This window comes from Lissotriton helveticus, chromosome 5_1, assembly GCF_964261635.1.
Source record: "Lissotriton helveticus chromosome 5_1, aLisHel1.1, whole genome shotgun sequence".
Lineage (NCBI taxonomy): Eukaryota > Metazoa > Chordata > Amphibia > Caudata > Salamandridae > Lissotriton > Lissotriton helveticus.
The window spans coordinates 414,943,091-414,964,365 of NC_136065.1; positions in this window are offsets into that span (position 1 = coordinate 414,943,091).

Sequence of the window (21,275 nt, forward strand, 5' to 3'; positions counted from 1 at the left end):
GATACTACTTTCCATTTGTATAGCACCCTACTCACCCGTGAGGGTCTCAAGGTGCTAGGGCTTGGAGGAAGGAGTCAGCTATTGATCGAATAGCCAGGTCTTGAGAAGTCTCCTGAAGGTCAACTTTTCCTGGGTCTGACGCAGGTGGACGGGGAGGGTGTTCCATGTCTTGGCTGAGAGGTGGGAGAAGGATCTACCGCCGGTGGTCGTTCGGCGGATGCGTGGGATGGTGGCGAGGGCGCGTTTAGTGGAGCGGAGCTGGCTGTTCGGGATGTAGAAGGTGAGTCCTTCACTGAGGTATGCTGGTCCAGCATTGTGAAGTGCTTTGTGAGCGTGGGTGAGGAGCTTGAAGGTGATCCTCTTGTTGACCAGGAGCCAGTGTAGGTCTCTCAGGTGGGTGGTGGTGAGAAATTCCAAGGATGAGTCGTGTTGAGACTTTTGTATGTGTTGGAGTCGTTTCTCGAGTTTGGCCGTGGTTCCCGCGTAGAGGGGATTGCCGTAGTCAAGCCTTCTGATGACGAAGGCTTGGGTGACCATTCTTCTGATTTCTGTGGGGATCCATCTGTTGATCCTACAGAGCATTCAGAGGGTGTTGAAGCAGGAGGAAGAGACAGCGTTAACTTGCAAGGTAATGGAGAGCTTTGAGTCCAGGATGAACCCTAAGTTGTGTGTGTGGTTGGTGGGTGTATGGGCATCTCCCAGCATGGCCAGCCAGCAGGAGTCGTCCCATGCAGAGACGGTGGAGCTGAGGATGAGGACTTCCGTCTTGTCAGAGTTCAGTTTCAAACGGCTGGTCTTCATCAATTCTGCGACAGCCTTCATTCCCTCGTGGAGGTTGGATTTTGTGGTGTTCGGGTCTTTGGTCAGGGAGAGGATTAGCTGGGTGTCGTCGGCGTACGAGCTGAGGTTGAGGTGATGTGCTCAGACGATGTTGGCGAGCGGTGCCATGTAGATGTTGAAAAGGGTCGGGCTGAGAGATGATTCTTGGAGTACACTGCAGGTGATCATAGTGGCTTCCGATCAGAATCGGGGGAGGCGGACTCTGAGTGGTGGAGGTGATTCAATCCAGGGTTTTGCCATGGATCCCTGCATCATGGAGGCATGTGTGAAGGGTGTGGTGGCAGACGGTGTTGAAGGCAGTTGATATTTCCAGGAAGTTGAGGGCTGCGGTTTCGCCATCGTCCAGTAGGGTTCTGATGTCGTCGGTGGTGGCGATGAGGGCAGTTTTGGTGCTGTTTTTGCTGTGGAAGCCTGATTGGGAGGAGTCCAGGATGTTGTGCTTCTTCAGGAAATGGGTCAGTTGTCTGTTGTCGGTCTTCTCAATGACTTTTTCCGGGAACGGGAGCAGGGAGATGGGTCAAAAATTCTGGAGATCCTTTGGGCCCGCCTAGGGTTTCTTGAGTTGGGCGTTGATCTCGGCGTGTTTCCAGCTCTACGGGAAGGTTGCGGTCTCGAAGGAGCTATTGATGATCTTTCTAAGTTGGGGTGCGATGATGTAGCTTGCATTGTTGAAGATGTGGTGAAGCAGGGGTCGGAAGGTGAGCTAGAGTGGATGATGTTCATGATTTTGGCGGTGTCTTCGTCGTTGACGTAGTTCCAGGAGGGCAGGAGGTCGGTGTGTTTGGTGAGTGTTTGGTCGGTGGTGTCAGCATCTGTCGTAGGAGTCTGCGTGTCGAAGCTGTTGTGGATGTCTGCGATCTTGCGGTGGAAGATGGAGGCCAGGGAGTCGCAGAGTTCTTGTAACGGCGGGATGTCATTTGATGTCCATCTCTAAACTGGCTGTAACAAACCCTGTCATGTTTAGTATCAAACATGTAGGAACCATAAACGGCGTGGGAGGCATAATTCCATGCACTGTAAAGCTCCTCTGGGAGGCCCTCAGTGCTCCCAGTACCAGTCTTCTAGACCCAGACAGCACAACATGGCTGCTGCCAACCAGAGAAACAGTTCTGCCTTCCTGCTGCTGAGCCAAGCTCGAGTAGGGAAAGGCAGAACAATAGATATCCTGTCACAGGGAGGTGTGACCACTCCAAGACAGGGTTTAGTGTATTGGTGCCAGGTGGGAGCACTTTCCAGCGCCACTCAGTCTGCATGAGGGGCACATTTGGTGCCCTTCTTGCATTATCCAGTTCAAACCAGCGCAGGGAGCCGTTGGCTCCCACTCTGGCATTAAACTGGACAAAGGAAATGGAAGTATCTTCCCAACTCTCTGCCCCAACCCTTTCCTTAGGGTACTTAAGGGCTTACCTGTGGGTGGGGTCCCTAGATTCATTATGGGACAAGACTCATATCAAGACACCACTTCTTCGACTGTTTTGGCACTCTGGACTTAACTGGACTTCACTCTGGGCATCAAGACTGCAACTGGGAAGACTCCTTCTGCTCCTGGTCTCGTCTCCCTGCTCGGCTGCTGCAATGTCCGTTCCTGTGCTCCATACAGGAACCTCCCTAGGCATGTGGACATCCAAGACACCTGAAGTAGTAACTTCCCTGCATCTGCAGGCACTGCAATGAAGCTGACCGGTCTGCTGATCCTGGGCTCCCACAGATTCCAAAAGGCTCAGCAAGACAGGACATGGTTCTTCACATTCCCCGGAGCTTCCCTGTCATCTCACCAAGTTTGAGGCCGGTATCCCTAATTGGACCCTCACCCTCACACACCCTGACCCTCCCTCACACCATCACACCCCCTCACCCTCACACACCTTCACCCTCACACCCTCACACCCCCGCACCCCCTCAGCCCCCTCACCCTCACCCCCCTCACCCTCACACACCCTCCCACCCTCACACACCCTCTATCCTTCACACAACCTCACCCTCACACACCCTCACCCTCACACACCCTCACCCTCACTCACCCTCTCACCTTCACACACCCTGTCACCATCACACACCATCACACACCATCATACCCCCTCACACCCCCTCACCCTCACATCCCCTCAACCACACATCCCCTCACCCTCCCTCACACCCTCACCCTCAAACTTCCTCAGCCTCACATCCCCTCACCCTCTCACCCTCACACAGCCTCTCACCCTCACACACCCTCTCACCCTCACACACCCTTTCACCCTCACACACCCTCTCACCCTCACACACCCTCTCACCCACCCTCACCCACACACACCCTCTCACTCACCCTCACCCTCACACCCCTCACCCTCACACCCCCTCACACCCTGACCCCCACACACCCCATCACCCTCACACCCCCTCAGCCTCACACCCTCACCCTCAAACACCCCCTCACACCCTCACTCTCACCCTCTCACCCTCACACACCCGCTCACCCTCACGCCCCCTCACCCTCACAACCCCTCACCCTCACACACCCTCACCCTCACTCACCCTCTCACCCTCACACACCCTCTCACCCTCACACACCCTCTCACCCTCACACTCCCTCACCCTCACACCCCCTCACCATCACACCCCCTCACCCACACCCTCACCCTCATACCCCCTCACCCCCGCACACCCTCACACACCCCCTCACACCCCCTCTAACCCTCACACCCTCTTACACCCTCACCCTCATCACCCTCACCCTCATCACCTTCACCCTCACACCCCCTCACACTCACACGCCCTCACCCTTACAACCCCACACCATCACCCTCACAACCCCACACCCTCCCCCACACACACCCTCACCCACTCTCACCCTCACACCCCTTCAACCTCACACCCCCACACCCTCACACCCCCTCACCCTCACACACCCCCTCACCCTCACACCCCTGCACCCTCACACCCCCTCACCCTCACTCCCCCTCACCCTCACCCTCACACCTCCTCGCCCTCACACCCTTCACCCTCACACCCCCTCACCCTCACCCTCACACCCCCTCACTCTCGCACCCCTCACCCTCACTTCCACTCACCCTCTCACACTCACACCACCTCACCCTCACACCCCCTCACACCCCATTACCCTCACCCTCACACACCCTCACTCACCCTCACACACCCTCTCACCCTCACACACCCTCTCACCCTCACACACCCTCACACCCTCACTCACCCTCACACCCCCTCACCCTCACACCCCCTCACCCTCACACACCCTCACCCTCACACACCCTCACCCTCACACACCCTCACCCTCATACACCCTCACACCCCCTCACCCTCACTCACCCTCACTCACCCTCACACACCCTCACCAGCATAGCATAACAAAACATAGCATAGCATAACAAAACACAGCATAGAATAGCATAACAAAAAAAGCATAGCATAGCAAAACATAGCATAGCATAACAAAACAAAGCATAGGAATGCAAAACAAAACATAACATAAAAAAACAAAATATGTAGCAAAACATAACAAAACATAGCATAGCATAACAAAACATAGCATAACAAAACATAGCATAGTATAACAAAACAGCATAGCATAACAAAACACAACAAAACATAGCAGAACAAAACATAGCATAGCATAACAAAAGACAACAAAACATAGCATAGCATAAAAAACACAACATAGCATAGCATAGCAAAACAAAGCCTAGCATAGCATAGCATAACAAAACATAGCATAACAAAGCATAGCATAGCATAACAAAACATAGCATAACAAAACATAGCATAACAAAACATAGCATAGCAAAACAAAGCATAGCATAATAAAACACAACAAAACATAGCATAGCATAACAAAGCACAACAAAACATAGCATAACAAAACAAAGCATAGGATAGCAAAACTAAACATAGCATAGCATAACGAAACAAAGCATAGGATAGCAAAACAAAACATAGCATAGCATAACAAAACATAGCCTAACATAACAAAACATAGCATAACAAAACACAACAACAGGCGGGGCCCTGGATTGGTTTGCGTCTTTTCTATCTGACCGTTCCTTCCAGATCCACGCCCCACCGTACTCGTCCAGCAGGCTCCCCCTCCGCTGTGGGGTCCCACAGGGGGCTGCCCTCAGCCCCACGCTGTTTAATGTGAACGTCCGCCCCCTGGCCGTGTTAGCCAGGGAGCGTAATATCAAATTAACAACATACGCCGACGACACTCAGCTTATTTTCACCTTCTCCAGTGACGCTGAGATGGACCGAGTTAAATTTCAAGGAGATGTACTAGCCATCTCTGGCTGAATGTCAGAGAATTGTCTCCAACTCAACTCGTCTAAAACCGAGGTGCTCTTGGTTGTCCGTGATCCACAGAAGTGGGATGAGCATTGGTGGCCCCCTGCATTGGGTTCACCCCCGATTCCAAAACAGGAAGTAAAAAATCTGGGGGTCCTCCTGGACAACTCTCTTGCTCTCGACTCCCACTCAAAAAGAGTGGCAGGCACCTGTTACGGTTGTCTACGCTCTCTCAAGCCCATTTTAGGTTTCTTCGAGCCTCCCACCCATCAGACAATAGTCCAGTCCATGGTCCTATCTCATCTGGACTATTGTAATGTGCTCATGCTGGGCTCAAACCTGAAAGTCACAAAAAGACTTTAAAGGGCTCAGAACGCTGCTGCCCGCACTCTTCTTGCTTTGCCGAAACACTGCCCCACCTCACAGATTTTACGTCGACTACATTGGTTACCCATCAAACAAAGAATTCAATTAAAAACTTTCTGCTTAACTCACAAATTTCTTTATGGCCATGGCCCTCAAATATTGCAGGGACTCTGTACTTTCTAAACTCCCACGCGTGCTCTCTGTTCTGCTGATCTCCATCTCGCCCGCACCATTAGGGTGCGTAGGAGTAGAGCTGGGGGTCGTACTTTCAAGTGCATGGCTCCGACACTTTGGAACTCCATCCCCCTGGAAGCACGTAATACCATGAACCATCTGCTCTTCCGAAAACTAATCAAAACTTGTCTGTTTTCCTCTTTCTAGGGCCCCCCTCCCGGACACTGACTGCTTTCTTCCCTCTCTATTATGCTCCTGCCATGCCCTACTGTTGGTCCGTTTGCTAGCGCTGGGACGCCCCGTTCCTGGGGTAGCCACGCGCTATACAAATACATTTAACATAACATAACATAACATAACATAACATAACAAAACATAGCAAAACACAACAAAACATAGCATAGCTTAACAAAACACAACAAAACGTAGCATAGCATTACAAAACATAGCATAGCAAAACAAAGCACAGCATAATAAAACACAACAAAACATAGCATAGCATAACACAGCATAGCATAGCAAAACATACTATAGCATAACAGAACATTTATAGCATAACAAAACATATAATCGCATACAAAACAGCATAACAAACACAACAAAACATAGCATAGCATTACAAAACATAGCATAGCAAAACAAAGCACAGCATAGCAAAACATACTATAGCATAACAGAACATAGTATAGCAAAACAAAATATAGCATAGCATAACAAAACACAGCATGGCATAGCATAACAATCAACGCATAGGATAGCAAAGCATAGCATAACAAAACAAAACATAGGATAGCAAAACAAAACATGGCATAGCATACAGCATCACTCAGCACCACCACAGCATCACTCAGGGGCACCACAACATCACTATGCGCTACCACAGCATCACTGAACGCCACAGCGTTACTCGTTCGGCATCACAACATCACTCAGTGCCACCACAGCTTCAATCTGTGCAACCATTCAACAACACCTGGTTCAAATATGTTCTCTCAATGCTTCTTTACAAATGTTACAAAAGATGTTAATATTTCACTTCTGTTCTTGGATTTTCGTCACAATAAAATACACTGAACATAATCTTCACAAAAGTTATTTACAAAAGTGTAAGCTATTGCCATTATAAATTACAATAACTTTTATTTAAGTATTAATTACTTAAAAAAATTAAAAGCCATTGTTATTTGTAATATTAATACATGTAAGTCTCGTAAATACAACACATATTGCATTACAAATGCTATAGGTGTCACATTTGCGAAAGTTATAACTATTGGCATTGTAAATTGCTAAGCTATTAATTTAGCTATTTTCAAAAACAAAACATAAATAAAAAATGTGTAATTTACAATACCAATAGCTCAAACTTTCCTAATGCGAGACCTATTGCGTTGCAAATGCTTGTTTAAAGTGAGAACCGTCATCAACTTGCACATGTCTGAAAGGGGATGGAATCTTCTTTCAAACTTCATTGTTTACAAACAGAATTTTTTCCCCTTAGTATTCCTCATTTCCAACCCCCAAATCAGCTTCCATATCACGGAAAGCATTATACAAGTGCAACGAAATGCCCCCCTTCTGTTCTGCCTCAACGACGCCAATAATGAGACCGCACACAGCGTACAAAATTTGGCTCTATACCTGCAAAGTAACAATCACCCTTAGATCAATACGTAGTTGGTGGGAACGACCCTTATAAATTAAAACAATGCCCATGCCTTCGGGCTAATGCAGGTCTTTTGTCATGAAACCGCAGAGTTTAGTTATATGCTCAAGTTGAACATTCACACATCCTTTCTTGTGCATAATTTGACCCACTGATCAATTCACTTGCAGGATGGTGCCACGCCATGACACATGTAAATCTATGTACACATCTTTGCATTAACCACAGTCTTTCTCTGCATACGAAAAGGATGGATAGGCAGTCGGAACTAGTATACTGCTTGAAAGGGGGAGTGTGCACCAGACATGAAGGAAAAAGCAAGGTCATGCGCGAGTATAGCCTTAAGAATTAAAGTCCGTAGGAAAGTTACAAACTGGCTGCCACTGAAAATCAAAGCTTGCGAGAGCGAGATTTTCACGATCCCTTATAACAACTAAGAAGGGCAAAAATTTGATTTTTCAATGAATGAAATGTGAAAAAAGAAAATGTTCACTGGTCGATGTGAACAAATAGCAATAAACAACTGTACCAGACCAAGATACATCTATTTAGTCTGGAAATGCTGGTGCAAAATTACACTGCCACTAGTTAATACAGTGTTTTCAGTCCAGACTGGTTATGATCAGTAGGCACTGGGCAGGAGATAAACAAAAAGTAGGTCACATGAGATTCCAGATGGGGTATCGACAGCACAAACACTGTGGTTCTCATTGCCAATAAATAGGCGAAAGTCCACGCAGAAAAAGTCTGGTGAAATATTTTTCCAAGATGGAAGTGCTATGGGAAATTAATTTAAAAGCTCCCAAATGTGCAAGCATTGCCCAAGTCACAAATCAAATTCATGGCAGTATTCCCGCAGCAAAAAGGGGAGAAAGACTCATACACTACAGTGCAGATGTCGCTACCAAGTCCCACCGCACACACACAAAGAGAGATAGATCAAAATGCCACTTTCGCTTAAACAGAAAAAAATATATATTTCAAGATTAGCCTGCGCTCTTAGGGTTTGATGATGTTCTTCGCAATGGAAAACAAACACAATAAGAAAGCTGCCAAAGACAATAAGTCTGGCCATTTTATAATGTCAAGTTCTTCTTCACTGAGAGGCACGTTCTGTTCTGTTGTGTGTGTGTGTGTGTGTGACTGAGCGAGCGAGTGAACGTGATAACTCAGCAACTGGTGAGATGATTAATTGCATGGATGGAGGACTGAATGAGTAAGGAACAGTCTGGGTTCAATCATATAAGGGTATCCTTTGCTAGGAAATATACTTTCCTTTACATGGTAATAAACAACAAAAACATATGCACGGGGCTTATTTATGAGAGCCCTGTGTTACTTTTGCACCATGTAAATTGGTACATGCATGACGCAAGGCTCTCATAAAGATTTATGAAGCCACACCAAGTGATTCTGCATGGCTTTGAGTGGCCTCATAAATCATGACTAAGGCGATGCACCACAAATCGCTGCGTCACCTTACTCTGCTCCCAGGAGGTGTTACATGGGCATTGCCATGGGTTTACCCATGAAATTTTATGCTGCCGCAGATTTACAAAGTGATGTAAACCTGGAGAAGTGCCAAATCTGTATGCCTCCTGATATGAGGCATAATGAGTAGAAATAACGTTATTTCTCCTCATTTTTTTTCCTCTTTCCATTTGTGCAGCATTCTGCAGCACACATAAAAAGAGGAAACAGCCACTCTGAATCACAGGGTTTGCATATTTAATTGACAAGTGCAAATTTACTGCCAGACAGTACTCTAGAAAGTGCAATTCAAGAGTGTAAGACAAAAGAAATTCGACCTCAAATAGGCCCACAAAGAACCAGGATGATTGCATGATGAACTTATTAAAAAGAGGTGAAGCAGTGCAAACTTAGGCCCTGAATACGAGCTGAGCTCGTCATGAGTCCACCCACTTAATGAAATGCCCCACACAGGAGGGGAATCATCCCCGCGTGGGCGTTCCGCTGCAGTTATGACAAGCTCAACTCGTCATGAGCACAGCTCCACTTTGCCTTATGACGAGCTGAGCGTCATAAGCGCCGAAGTGGTTAGGAAAGGCATCACAATAGGACCTCACTACAAGCTTCCGGAATAGCATGGGCTCAAAAGTCCATGCAGTCCAGGAACCTATGTGCATGCACACAATAAGGCACATGGTATGTCCCCCTTTTTGCATCCACATATTTTTGAGGTACGGGGTCCCTGTAGGGCCACCTTTGTTTCCTTTCTGACAGGGTTCTCTTGGCAGTGGAACCACCATGAAAAGTCTAGCAGAGAAGAAACTCGTAATATGCTTGGCAGGACCGTGGTGGTCCCGGCAAGCATTTTACGACCTTTGACCACTGCAGCTTACCCCGAGAACGGCAATTCCCTGGCGAAGCTGGCGTTCCCAGGGTGGCCTGACTGCCCAAGTCGTAATCGGGTGGTCGGACTGTTGATGCAGTGGTGGCTGGATCAGCCGCCGCTGCGCCCCCAGGAGTAATGAGGCCCTTAGTGAGTTTCAGAACTATTAGGGGCATTGTTAATAGTTATGTGACTGTCTCAATGACATCATGAATCCTACATCTGAGTGTACATAGAAAAAATGTTCATGACACTTCATGAATAGTAGATTAACCCTGCATAACCTTTCACTTCTCACCACTAGTCACTAGAACAAGAGAGTTTGTAACGTTTCTGGGAACACCATGTTTCATTCTTTAAAGTTTTCTTCTGCAACCTTTCAGCTAACCACTGGTTTAAATACAGAATAACATTAACAGTCATGACTCTGGAGAACAATAAAAAAAGTAAGAAAAGATTAAAATATTAGGCATGGACTTTATGCATTCATATTTTAGTTACTTTGTTGGCCCCCGGCCGACGACCACACTCCATGCTTCTGTGGGTCAGTTGCTGTTGCTGGGCAGGGGTGTAAAGGGTCCTTTGGTGCTCACACCTACAGGTTTCCATTTTGCATTTTTGAGGTCAGACTGCTGGTGAAGAGCTTTCCCCTTGCAGTTTGGTTTTTGTTTTTGTTGGTGAAATGACGAACAGCACGCATGGTGAGCTGAATTAATTTATCTGAAAGTGAAAGTGAAATGAGCTAATTGACTCCTTTCACTTTCACTGAATCTATGCTCAGAAGCAAATGTTCGCCCCTACGAGCTGCGATATGTATAGGGGAGATTGAATTAGAAAGAGAAATACCTCTCACTAGCAGATCACTGGCACAGAAGGGCGATACCCTAGCAACGATCTACCCACTAGACATTGATTTCTGAGGGAGCAGCTATCTGCCAGTGCAACTGTGCTCTTCACCAAAGGCCCCATACGTCTTTCTGCCTCTCGGGGTGTGCACAGGGGTTTAACCCCCAATCTGCCCCATGGGTGATCGAATCCCAATAGACACCAATGTTTTTTAGAGTATAGTATTTTTTGGGGAGGTTGCCCCCACCCAGTATCAGTGGCGTAGCAAGGTCAGATGGTACCCGGTATCGAAAGTTTTTTGACACCCTGGCTTGACAAAATGGCAATAATATGTGTTTGCCATTTTGTCACCCTCCCCTCAGTGATGACACCCGGGGCAGCCCGCACCCACCGCACCCTTCTTCCTAGCATTAGCCTGTGCTGCCTCCTGCCCTTGGCACCATTTTGCCTCTCCTGGGAAAGAAAGTTTTATAGACACCAATGATTTTTTGATTAATTTTTAGGGTAGAAAAACAGCACTCCTGGGTGTGGGCGTGTGTTCCCCCACCCCAACCCCCATTTGTTTGTCCGTCACTACTGGGTATTAGATTTGTTGTTCACCTGAATCTGGCGCCTCGGTGCCTCGGTTTGCAGAAAGTCCACTAGACATCAGGGATTATTTTTAAGCATTTTGTGGGGGTAGGGATCAGTCCCAATGTCATGGACCTGTGCATTTCCTGCCCCAGTTTCCATTATTTTCTCTTTTCCACTTATATGAGAGAGTTCACCGCCAATATGTCCCCAGAACAGACAGCCCACTAGACTCCAGGGGTTATATTTCAGTATATTTTGGGGGGAACAGCTTCAAGGGCATGGGCCTGTGCTTCCCCCACCACATACCCAATTAGTCGATCTGCCCCCTGGGAGTGTTCACCCCTAATCTGCCACCCCGGGGGAATATAAAGGCCATTAGAAACCAGGCATTACTTTTCAGTATTTATTTTGGGTAGGGGCTGACCCAATAGCATGAGCTTGTGCTTCCACCCCCTAGTGCTTTAGTTTGTCTTTCTGCACCCCTGGATGTGGATCGAGGTTTTCATCTAAAATGTGCTCTCTTCTGTAGGGGGGGACAATCCATTAGACATCAGGCATATATTTTTTGTAGTGGAAAAAATATGGTGTTTGGGTGACCCACCCTGTTGTTGAGCGTAACCTCAATGAAGAAAGCAAAAAACCTTCTTAGGGGTCCCACTGATACTTGGTCCTTTTAAACCAACAAAGAAGAAATTGTCAAAGAAGCTGAAATATAAAAGAGCATCTTTATTAACCTCAAATGAGTGAGACTACGTCACACAGAAGCCTTGACAACTGAATGAGGCAGTCTGAGGAGTACAGAAAAAAGAGGCCTTATATATGCTTAGGGTTACATACTCAGCATAAGACCAAGGGGGCAGTCCTGGCTCCTGTAAGCATGCAAAATGACTGAAATGGGCTTACAAGATCTGCTTTCTCGACAAAGTGGGAGGAGAGTTACTTCTCCATACAGCAGCAAAAATAGCCTGACAGTTATACTAGAGAAGCAGGTGCACTCTACTAGCTAGGCCCTTCTGGGCATGTGCGAAGGTGGAAGATGCTAAATATAGTTCGTTTCTAGGCAGATTACAAGAGCAGTCAACACTGAGGGAGGACAGAGCACATGGCGAGCACGTGGCAGCACATGGCTAACTAAAATGGCTGCCAGAAATACAAAATGGATTTCAGCTCATGCTAACAAATCCTTCCAATATTTAACAGATGCTCCTTTTAGCATGAGCTAAAGACATTCCTATGATCCAGTAGAAACATAGAAAATATTTGCACATTAATTTTCATACATTTATCAATATCCTAATTCATTGATAGGTGGGCATTTTCCATTCTAAACATATCATTAAGCGGGTACATATAAGCAAAAGCAGGAATACAAAGGGAACAAAGCATTGGGTCATAATTAATCAGATAGCAGGAGAAAGTAATGACCACTATCACAAACAGAATTATTATTTTTCCTAGTCCTAAGCAAAAACAAATCCTAAAATCATCTAGAAAACATTTTCAGGGCTCCTATGCATTTCAGTGACTATTAATTTCAATTTTAGAATAGCTAACAGGACATCTCTAATAAAAATATCTTCACTAGACTGCTCCATTTTCCTTTTATGAGGGCTAGAACCTCAATTTAATACATTCAAGGAAAGGGCAAAGTCAGATTTTTCAATTGCTCAGAAAAATGTTTTTCGTGCATAATAAATATAACTAATGCAAATATTAAAGCTACTAAACAGATTATTACAAAAACTGTCCTGGCTCCAAGGGACCAGGAGGACCACACAGGGCCATAGGAATTAGAACGAAGATCTGCAAAGGGCTGTTCCTCCTCAAAAATGGGATGACTAAAGGGGTACATTGTTGATAAAAAGAAGAAGTCCTTGGGGAAATTGAAGCTGCTGTACAACCAAGCCAGAGGGGAGTCTTCTCCCTGTGTCCATTTGAGCCTCACAGGCAGGCTCCTGTTGTTTCCACGGTGAAGCAGCACAACTCGCAACTCAAGAATCACAGCCCAGTTTCAAGGAAAAAGTCTCTTCTTTCAGGATAAGGCAGTCACCCACCAGGCAAATGCTCTTAACGATCCTTTCCAGTGTCTCAGGCAGAGCACCAGTTTTCTTCACTTCAATCTAACAGGCACCAGAGACACAGCTCCTGTACCCTAAAATCAAGTCCTCCCCTAACTCCTGTATTGCTCTGCTGGCGCACTGCTCATTCGTTGGGGTCACACATTGCATCCAGTGTACCCAGGTATCTCTTAACCAACAAACAAAGGAGCAAACTTGCATTCACTTTAGGACCAGGATTCAGAGGCCTGATGCTAGGATCTCTGAAGCAACCCTTGTTTCAAAAGGGGTCGCCTCAAGGAAAGCCTCCTCGCCATTCTGGTCGGTCTGTGACTCTCATCTGGGCATGATCCACGATTTCTCCTTTCTGATTTGTGACCCTGTCTTTCGCCCAAGACAGTGGCAGGGGTACACACTTCATTTCAGGGCTTCCGCCTTCACTGAGGTCCTAGTTGCCAGCAATGCCTGCGCTGGTTACCTTCACTTTGGCTTCAAGCTGGACTGATGCTGACTCTCCAGGCTTAATCTGATATCCAGGCCCCTCTGGCAATGGTTGTAAAGCAGCAAATATCTATTGGTGGACAGAACAAAAGGTCTTTAGACAAGGCACAGAAACAGTCTATCAACAGAGAGGATAGTGTCAAAATATTTCCTAGTCTTGGGACGCCCCATATATTAGCAAGGCACCCAAGAACCACTTTCATCTATCTATGAGAGGGAAAAGAAAACAACAGCCTGGACCTACTAGAAAGTATAAAAGGAACTCTTTGGTGAACAAGAGTAATACATCACCCAATCCCAAGCAGCCAAGGAAGTCTGTATTAATTTACTAAATTCAGAGGAAAAAGAGAAAAACAACACAGACATACTCTAAATCCTTACATTGGTGTAGTCCTGTGTACTAATCTGAAAACCCTCAAAAAAGGAAATGTTCTACACTGTTGCTCATAAACTTTACATTTCTTGTACAGGACTGCAGACACTTCTAAAAATGATTCTTCTTAATAAAAGCACCTACATTGTACGTTTTTTGTACCATGCTCTCATGTAATAGGAGCAGCAGGAAAATCTAAAACTGCTAATTTAACAGGGTTCCTATCTATAAAACAACATTTCCTTCAAAACATTTTTACTAAGTATCACATTGGCATCTTCCCAGCGTTCTACTTTTCATGATCATGACTATGCAACATCAGCTCTAATAAGGACTGTCAGTTTATTTACACACACTAGCTAATAAAAAACTAGCAATGCCCTTGCAAAACTATGTAGCATGGAAAAACATACAATAATGGTGTTATCACCTAAGAATTTTAAAACAAAAACTGCCCACATCTAACTCCCCTTAAAGGTTAAAATAAGGGAACAAAAATCTAGACTACTGAACCTGTCATAATTTCATCAAACAGGATGGGCAGTAACATAACATATATATTTTATTTATTTTATTAATGCTAATAATGTTTAAACAGTATTACTGAATAGCCAATTAAATGTCTCATTGCTATTTCACAGACAATTTAGACAGGCTAAATAAAAATTTGAGAAAAGGAGAGAGCAACATACATATTACCTATCCTTAATTTGTAGAGGAGATAGCCTCCTTCCCCCATTTTGACAGTAGGAAACCTGAAACAGGTTTCACTTCTGTCAACACTATCAACCCCTATTTGTAGTAACTGGGCATAATCAAATTTATAGGAGGTACATAGCACTTTTGAAAAAGCTAAAAAAAAACATGAATACCCAAACACCAATCCTTTTAGCAAATGTACAAATTTAACATGAGGGCACATGAAGTCAAACTAAATTTCATTGCCTCAGCTTTTAGGCATTAGTGCTGTATAAATATGGCAAAGCTTATCTGTTAATCAAAGTTCACATATACCATTATAATGTATTGTATCACGTGAGAGCATAACGTGCTTGTTTTTTGCCCCCCCAAAAAAGGTAAAACTTCTCTTTTTTCCCTGTGCTGCCATCTTGTCTTTCAAAAAGTTTCAGATGTCAAAATGTCAAAGCAGACCTTGCTCTGGTGGCCCTGCCAGGCTTCTAAATATAGAACTGACTTTTAACTCTTCCCAGCTGTCCTATTCTGTGTGCAAAGTATTCCATGCAGCTTTCCCTATTCAAAGTCACCATGAAAACAGAAAGCTGACCCATTCCCCTGTTTGTCAGTTTGATAACTTCTGCTGGTTTTCATACATATTTTAATTTGTAAGCAGAGTGTAATATACTTGTCTAACAATATAGGAGTCAGCTATTTGTATTATACATAAATGTATGCATTTACTGAAGCCTAAGGCACTTTAAAAGCTGCTCTGAATGGGAACAAATGCTGTTTAAATACCCAATTTCGATATTTGATATGTAGGGCATTTAAAAATGAATATCCTATAATTTGTTGCATAATATTCATTATCAGAATGTTCTCTAGATAGCCCAGAGATGGGACATCAGAAATATCTCATGTCTACCCGTATAAAAAAGAGTTTTTTACGCCTGCGCAGAGTGAAATTCCATTTGCTAATATCCTCATTATGCGGTACAACGCAACTTAAATTTAATTTTAATGCTAGGAAGTCACAGTATGAGTATTAAGCTTTATAAATATTAAAAAATGAATTTAAAAGCACTTATTTGTTTTAATAATTTTTCATAATTAATACAAATATATATCTATCTATATATATATTCACTGAAAAAACCATAGGTTATAGACTATATATAGTTAGGAATTAGCATTTACAAAACCTTGAAAATTCACTGAAAAAACCATAGGTTATACACCATATATAGTTAGGAATTAGCATTTAAAAAACCTTATTTTACTCACACAAAACCATTGAAATTCCATATATAGTTAGTTGCACTAACTATATATCGCGCACCCGCAATCCACTGCTGATCATGTCACATATTACATCATTCATGACATGGTCAGTGACATCACTGATGACATCACTGATGACATCTCAAATGACATCACTGATGACAACATCCAGTGACTGTATTTTTCTGTAAAGTTAAAATATGTCTTGAGTGGATGTATAAGTGTCTGGATGAAGGATTTAGTAGGTGCATGACTGACTGTATGAGTGAGTGATTAAATGTGTCTCACTGAATGCATGGGTTAGTGACTAAACTGTCTTAATTTGTGCATCATTATGTCTGTTGTTCTGTAAACTGCTGCATGTGTTGATCATTAGCTATACGAGAGGCTATATGTGTTATTAATTGGTTGCCCAAGTATTTCTATGGGAGATTGAGTTTGTGTGGGGGTGGCTGGAAGGTGTGTGACTCTATGCATAGATGTGTGAGCAGTTTATTCACTAGGTGTATGAGTTCAAGAGTGCATGTGGAAACAGCTACATGGGCAGTTGACTGTGTGCATGAGTGTATTGATGAGTGAATGGATATCTCAATGCTACATGTCATAGTAAGTACATATGTAAAACACAGTACATGTGAGAGTTGGCATATATAAATAACTGTGCATGAGAGCCACTGAATGAGTGAGTGGTTGTATCGATCATTGTGAACTTGTATCAGGGATTGTATAAGAGAGTAAATATGTGTTAGTATATGTTTCAATAAGTAAGGTGTGTTTAACTGTATAGTTGAAGAAATGGAGGTGAGATTGTTTCTTTGCATGACTGACTGGGTGTGTGAGTAACTCCATGGATGAGTGGCAGTGTGTGAGTGTCTGTTTACACTGAGTGTATCTAAGGTTATATTAGAGTCTGAAGAGGTTTATCGTATTAGCACAAGAATGATGTCAAATGAGATGTCATCAGTGATGTCATCAGTGATGTCATTTGAGATGTCATCAGTGATGTCATCAGTGATGTCACTGACCATGTCATGAATGATGTAATATGTGACATGATCAGCAGTGGATTGCGGGTGCGCGATATATAGTTAGTGCAACTAACTATATATGGAATTTCAATGGTTTTGTGTGAGTAAAATAAGGTTTTTTAAATGCTAATTCCTAACTATATATGGTGTATAACCTATGGTTTTTTCAGTGAATTTTCAAGGTTTTGTAAATGCTAATTCCTAACTATATATAGTCTATAACCTATGGTTTTTTCAGTGAATTTCAATGGTTTTTTAATAGCAAATATCATAAGCTGTCGAATGTCAAGTACGTGGTAAGTAAAAACATTTTCGTGTTTATGCACACTGATCTGCTTTGAATACTGCCCCCCACCCCTCATTTCTATTAGGAGTACTCTCTCTTTGCAGATAGTGAAGGGTAGTTAACGCAGCCCTTTGCCCCCTTTGTAATACGTCGTGCCTGCTTCTCTCTCCATTTGATTGATTGTTCTCTTTGGTTCATTCTCTATTTACAAACAAGCACAGAGTCGCAATACTCTGTTTAGTCTTTGCAGATAGCGAAAAATCGTGTAAAAAAACAAAAGGAATCGAGCAAAATCAGTAGGCCACTAATGGGATCTCTTTTTGACCTCGCTAAAATAGAAACATTAGGAACAACCTGTTGAAAATAGCAATGCGTATGTACATAAGCGGCGTTCATTTGTGTTCACAGTACCCCTTGTTGATTGTTTCAATCGAGCATTGAATTGTTCGAAGTTAATTCTCTTAAGGATCTTCTCTACCTGCAAACGAGGAAGAATAGGAATATTCTCTCTCCCTTTGCAGATAGTGAAGGGTAGGTAACGCAAGCCTTTAACACGTCGTACCTATTTCATTCCTCATTGATTGATTGATTGTCCGAACATTGACTGTTTGGGAATTAGTTATTTTTGGAGGTATTCCCTGTTTGCATATAAACGTAGGAAAATCTTTGCAAGTAGTGAAAGGGTACGTAATGCGGACCTTTCTCCCCCGTTGTAATCTGTCATGCCTATCTACTCCCCACTGATTGATGCACCTTTTTCACCCGGACCATTTACTAGAGATACGTCATCTGGCCCGACCAGAGAGCACCCCTAGTGAAAAGGACATATGCAATAATAACGAAGTGATCACTGTATCCTGTTAACAGAAACTTTACCATGAAACAACCTGGAAAGAAAAAAATAGGAAAACGAAAATCAGTAGGCCACTGATGAACATGAACTTTTATTAAACAACAAACAAAGAAACGATAACATAACGTAATGATAAAACCTATTAATGTCCTAGAAACAAGAAAACGTTAAACTATGCCAGTGGTGAGAGACCAGAAAAACAGTCCGAGAAACCAAATCCGAGAAACCAAATCACCCCTCGCTGTCCCAACTCATGCACTCTGAAAGTTCAAAGTTTTGAGGAGTGCTTGTAACATTGTCTGAAGCCTATTTGCAATTGCTTCATCTTCACTATTCTTAAAGTAAGTGGGGGCTGTTGTGATGCGGTGCCACCCTGAACCGCTTGACGGAGGCCCCCGAGGGACGGTGTCATGTCGCGGACTCGGAGGGGGCGCTTGGCTCCGGCCCCCTCCCCAAGTCGTGTTGCCCTGGTGTGGCCTGAGATCGCCCCCGACATAGGTGGCCGGCTCCCGGGGTCAAGCGGAACTTTTTTCCTTTTGGTGACTCTTCCATTCTTCACCTTGTCCCACAATCCGTTTCACCTAAAGACACGCTGTAGTGGGGCACCCCTTTTCCGTTTCATTTGCCATTCAGCCCGCTTTTGCTACACTGTGCCTCTTCCGCTATTCAGCTGTTTACCGCCCGCTCTTTCGACTACAGCGTCTCGCTCACCATGTACTTGAGTTGCTCCCGCTCTTGCGGCGCAGCGATAGGCGGCTGCCACAGGACTCTCAAAATGGCGGCCATCTCTTCAGATTTGGGCGTGGTCCACTAAAATGGGCCTGCGACACCTTGGAACTCGGACGCTTGTCTGCTAGAGCTTGGGCTCCATTCTCGAAAGCGTCCCCTCATCCTTGAAGATTCTACAAAAGTCTTGGGGGGCCCCCGACTCCCGCAGGCTTCTGGTGGGGAGCGCCTAGCATGATTGCTCGTGGAATGGCCACGACGGAGCTACGAAATGGTGGTGCTCTCATGCTAACGCCAGCTTCAGTCTGAAACATCCAGAAACACTGTAGACTACCAATTCGATCAGTTCCGGTAGCGCTCCAACGTGACCCGGTAGAGAAGAACTTGCCCTCCCCTCTTTGACTGATGGTTCTTGTTGCCTGTCCCTTCTGTTGTCATTTAACAGAACTATTTAGCTTGCTGAAAGGGGTTGTGTGCCGTCCGCTGGTTGGTGGAGACATTTTCACTATATTCTGGACCTGCGTTGTCGCGTAATGCGTCATATGACGCGCCGCGTTAGAAAGTTTAATAAATTATTAAACACAATAAACAATCCTTAAAAAATAAAAGTCTATCATTCATTTTTCATTGCAGTACGCTGCCCAGAAAGCTTCCCGGTTCCCGGACCGGGCGCTACCCACGCAAAAAAACAAAAAAAAAATTATTTTTTTTTGCCCCGCGGGGCCGTTTTAAAGCCTCCACATTAAACCTAGGGGGTCAGGGAGGATCTACTATGCCCCCTTATGGTTATTTGCCCCTTTGTTTTGGCCTCCTCTTGTCTCTCGATCCTACCGAGAGACAAGATGGCGGCAGCTACGGACTTTTTGGAATGTTGACAGACGCCAGAGAACCAATCAGCTTCGCTTCACAAAGCTCCGTTGCGCGAAAGGTACGCGTCCTGGAGCGCTGCCCGGTCCGCTGCTACAGATATATATCTTTTTTTAAACGTTAATTTCTCAAAATCCACTGGAGCACATATATTGAGACCTACAAAAGGCACATCGGGCTACCAGTCCCTACAATTTTGCCAAGTTTCGTGCAAATCTATTCAGCCGTTCGGGCTAAAAGTGAGGCTAACCGCCCTATCGAAAAATCAATGTTAAAAACACGTTTTGGGACCCCCCTTTTTTCTCGGCCCCCCCTTGACGAAACCCCCCCAAATTTTCAGGGGCTGCTCAGAAACAAAATGTGCCATTTTCCTGAAAATTTCAGCCAATTCCGTCCACAAACGCCAAAGTTATTAGACATAGAATTTTCAAAAAACCCATAGGGAAAAAATCCTAACTATATATACCTACTGGCGACCGCCAGTAGGTAATATCTATATATATATCTATATATATATATATCTATATATATATATATATATATATATATATATATATATATATATATATATATATATTTTTTTTTTGTAATAAAACCAATCATTTTGATAATTCCACATATGAAAAGCAAGCTCCACATGAAAAGTTTTGCGCCACTTTTTTAAAAGGACAGTCATTATTTAACATAAGAACCAATAATGTGCTTATGTAAAAGGCCTTAAGAAAGGAAATCCCTACCTTAAATGTTATCCTGGTATCTAAAATAATGAACCTGATTTTTGTAACTTTTTAAAACAGCAGTCTGAAATGCAGGATTTTACACCATGCTAGCACTGTAAAATCCTGGCTAAATCAACATCCCTGTCTCTCCGTGGCCTACAAAAACAACAGCTGCTTGCTTAGCGGCAGTAAAAACACAGCTGAGGAAAGCTTTTTTCAGTGTTGAAAATTAAGCACGGTGGCAGTCTATTTAAAACTGAGGCATTTCAATGCATGTTCTATAATATGGGTTTAGTTCAACAAAATCCAATTAACTCAGATGATGTGTTTGCCTGGTAATATCTATTACAATGTATCTAATGAAAATGCTTTATAATTGTTTATTTATTACAAAACACGCAATTTCGTTTTTGAGGCCTATTTTATTCCTATTGAATGTGAATTCTAATTTTATCTTTTAAGCATTAGCAGTTTGTACATGTGCATAGTTGCTTACTCTATAATTTGAATAGTAACATATAATTATTTAGCTTATCATATGGTTCATTTCTGCATTTTTATTTAATTTTTATTTAATATTAATTAAATGACATTTTGCATAACAGACTGATGACAGCAAGAAAGCACAAACACACATTGAGCTCATTCCAGACATATACAGGAGTCATACACTCAGAATCACACAACACAGCACGCTCAAGAGCCATTATTTCACAAATAGCGCAATCGCTATTTACTTACAGAAGTTGCAATGTAAAACCACGAACCACATAAACATTTAAACACACATTTAACCCACATATCAACACTTAG